At 37.6% G+C, this 3,449-nt stretch overlaps 1 long non-coding RNA gene across 2 annotated transcripts; it reads left to right on the forward strand.

The window, feature by feature from the left end:
- Positions 1-468: 468 nt before the first annotated feature.
- LOC102292596 lies at positions 469-1,966 on the forward strand. 2 transcript variants are annotated; one of them, XR_006053983.1, is made up of 4 exons: positions 469-696; positions 1,030-1,092; positions 1,173-1,235; positions 1,334-1,966. It is a non-coding gene; the product is annotated as an uncharacterized LOC102292596 (long non-coding RNA). The 2 variants fall into 2 exon arrangements; XR_318186.3 differs by lacking the exon at positions 469-696 and having other exon boundaries at positions 716-1,092.
- Positions 1,967-3,449: the final 1,483 nt, after the last annotated feature.

The raw sequence follows: 3,449 nt of genomic DNA on the forward strand, positions 1-3,449 counted from the left end.
TTCCACAGTTTGAGTTCAGTCTCTTCCTCAGATCACAGGTTAATCTCTAATCTAAGGCCTTTGATCAAAGTCTTTAATCTGGGAGGCAAAAAAATTCCCCTTTCAGCTGGATTTACTGAATCACAGCATCCAGAGCTTCTGAACTAGACCAACGATCACAAAACCAAACACCATCAAATAAAACGCATAACCTGAGTGTGCTCGATCACTGGAGGCCCAGCAGAGAACTGTTTAAGCTGGTTGTTTGATACAGGAAAGTATCAGATGTGCCAATAGGATGGAAACGTGTGTGTATGTGGAATAGATGTAGGGCATATAAAATATGAGTAAGGGATGAAAGAAGGGAGAGATGCAGACGGGCAGATGAGTATAAATGAAGCTGTTTGGGAAGGTTCGAGGTTCTTTTTGTAGTTTGCTGCAGATGAGTAACATCAGTAACATCTGAAGAAAGCACTGTGGAGTTCACAGTCAAAAGTTTCAGTTGAACAATCACTGTGGACTTATGAAGTGAAATTATCATTTTTTGTCCTTCACAAGACTTGGAAGACTTTGTACTGTGTTACTGCTTCCTCATTCGGACTTTCATGCACAGGATGGAGAGGAGTGCAGCACTGATTACCCCTCTCCTCACCTCCACACTATATCTGAAATTAGCGATAGCACTGAGTAGATTAGTTACATTTGGATAAAATTCAGGTGAATGAATCAAGTGATTATTACTAGTTGATTAAGATTTTTGTTTTGCTAATTTGCTTAAATAAAATATCCTGTGTTCAAAAGTCTAAATTGTTAACTTTTTTGTAATAGTAAAAGAAACCTTGTGACGTATCACATCTTGTCAATGGTTCTTACATGCTGCTCTTAGCACTTAAAATAGTCTGTTCTTTACTTGGCAGCTTAAGTAATAATCTAATGGCTGTGGCTGACAAATCAGACTTGATCTGCAGAGTTTAAATCCACATGTGTCCAACAGCTCTGTGTCATAAACCTGCTGATCAAATGTATCCTGAGCTCTGGCTTCTCTTTTAGAGGACAGTCTGATGTATGCTGAGGTCAAACGCCCCAAAAAAGAAAAAGCCAAGAAGAAAGCAGGTAAACAAAGTCTGCCATCACCTCCAGTGAATGTTGTTCAACATGTTTATCTGGTCTTAAAATCTTCTTTCCACTCACAGGAAAATCAAGTCCTGCAGCTGATGCAGCAGTTTATTCTGAAGTCACATTAGGAAGCTTTCCTGGTAATTATGCTTCTGTGCAGGATGAGTTATTCTTCAAGTTATTAAATGGTGAACATCCTGAAACTTGGACATTTGTGTTCTTTGTGTTTGTCTTACAGGTCAGTGAGGAGAGCTGCAGCAGCAAAAAGAAGCATTTTATGAATCCACTGTTGCTCCTCTGCTGCTCAAATATCAGACGTGCTCACTTTTTAGTGTTTATGAAGATGATATTGAATAATAATATGATATTGACTTGGTACTATCTTTTAGCATAAAGCACACAGAGGTGTGTCCTGTTTCAGATCCATGCTCTTTATATTCAGCTGATATTTTTTTATTCATTTTTAAGCTTTAATATACAATTTTGAATGTATCCTGTTCCAATAGCAAGTGAGAAAAAAGTTTTAAGTCTGTGTTTTTTATTACCTCAAAGCAACAACTTAAAGTCAGCAGAGTCACATTAGTGCTGGTATGAACACCAACAAATACTTTTACTGTCTGAGTTTAAAGATCTGCATCATGCAAAAATGAATTATTTGTTATAAAAACATGAAAAAGTTGAGCTTGATTCATTTGATGTCAGATGCTGTGAATTTTATTTTTTATTTAATTTTATTTTAATGTTGTTTGCTGTTCTCACTTTTTCTGGATTTAACGTTTTACTTTTTTAAGGTTATATATTGTAAATGTAGAGCTCTGCGATCAGCTCTGTCGTTTTAAACATCATATAAATAAACTTAACCTTGACTTCACTTTCTCTTATATTTTCATCAGAGTAAAGATTTAAGATTGTTTGTGCTTGATTAGATTTTCTGGTTTGGAAGTGGACCACAGAACTCTTCATGATTGGCTGCTTTAAAGTTTTTATTGAAGCTATATTGTGATGTTACCTTTTATTTTTTCAATAAGGTGCTCTCCATTTAGAAGTACTCAGTAGGACACATTATTACTATTTCTTATTATTGAAGAAAGAATAAAGGCCTGGTCATCAAAACAAGTTGTTTGGGTCCCAGCAGACATTTGAGCCCAGAGCTCTGTGAGTTGATGATGCAGGCTTGAGTTTTAAAGATGTTGAGGCATCACTGGCTGCCTTTACATTTGTGCTCGTCCCACATGTGGCTTTCTAGAAGAACAAAACACAGCTGGGTCCAAAAATATCATCAATACAAACTGTGAGGTGCAGCTCTGCTTTCTTTGTCTGTTTGTTTTTAAAATAGTATTACTCCTCAATCCAGAAGCAGTGTACACCTGGACAAGTCACAGTTGTGTCATATGACTATCAGACAGAGACACACAAGCATTCAGGCTCACATTCACACCTACGACCACTTTAGAATTACCAGTTAATCTAACATGCAGGTCCCTGGGCTGTGGGAGGCAGCTGGAGTTCCCAGAGAGGGGCCACGCAGACCCGGGGAAAACCCAGTCAGGACCTTCTTGCTGTGAGGAGACAGTGCCAACCAGCACACTGCTGCCACCTGCTGGTTTCTTATTGCATTACTCTGGAACAGTAATCCCAGGAATGCATGTGTGCAGTTTATCCACACACCTTTTTTGTCCACTAAATGTTACCTGTAAATAATCCCTCACCACTTGAGAGTAACGTCCTCTTTTCAGGTTAAACTGCTGTATAAGTAACATCCATTTCAACATCTTGTTATAATGTAATTATCAAGTCTAGTTGGCTGATTTATTATTTTAGCAGATCTGTAGTTTGCAGTCAAAGTTTCATAATTGCTTCTTTTATGTGACCTCATTGTTATGTTGCTCTTTAGGCTGATGTCTTAATTTAATCTGTGAACTTTATTGTTTACAGCCATTGTGCTTTTTTACTGCTATACTGGCCCTTTGTTAACTGAGTCCATTTAAAATAATGAGAATAAAACACAGATCAAAATGATCATTGTGGGCTAAAAAGAAAGGAGCCAGTTAAAGTGGCTCATCTGACCAGAACCAGGTGTCTCCTACTATAACCTTCATTCACTGCACATTTCCACAGCCTATTTGATTCTAAAGATTCTGCATGTTTTCCAGACATGTTTCTCCTGGTCATCAGGAAATCACAATATTCAAAGAGTCAGCAGCACATTCAGATCAGATGTCTTTTCTAATCACCTGCATGTCTGGACTTTGGGATGAGCTTGGATGGAGAAAACACTGAAAACATGAACATAACTTTTATGAGCTGATCATTCAACAGCTTAATTATAATGAATCTGCTGATCTGCTTTGACA

The sequence above is a fragment of the Haplochromis burtoni genome, unplaced genomic scaffold, assembly GCF_018398535.1.
Source record: "Haplochromis burtoni strain Fernald_Lab_line unplaced genomic scaffold, NCSU_Asbu1 Contig_3805, whole genome shotgun sequence".
Classification (NCBI taxonomy): domain Eukaryota; kingdom Metazoa; phylum Chordata; class Actinopteri; order Cichliformes; family Cichlidae; genus Haplochromis; species Haplochromis burtoni.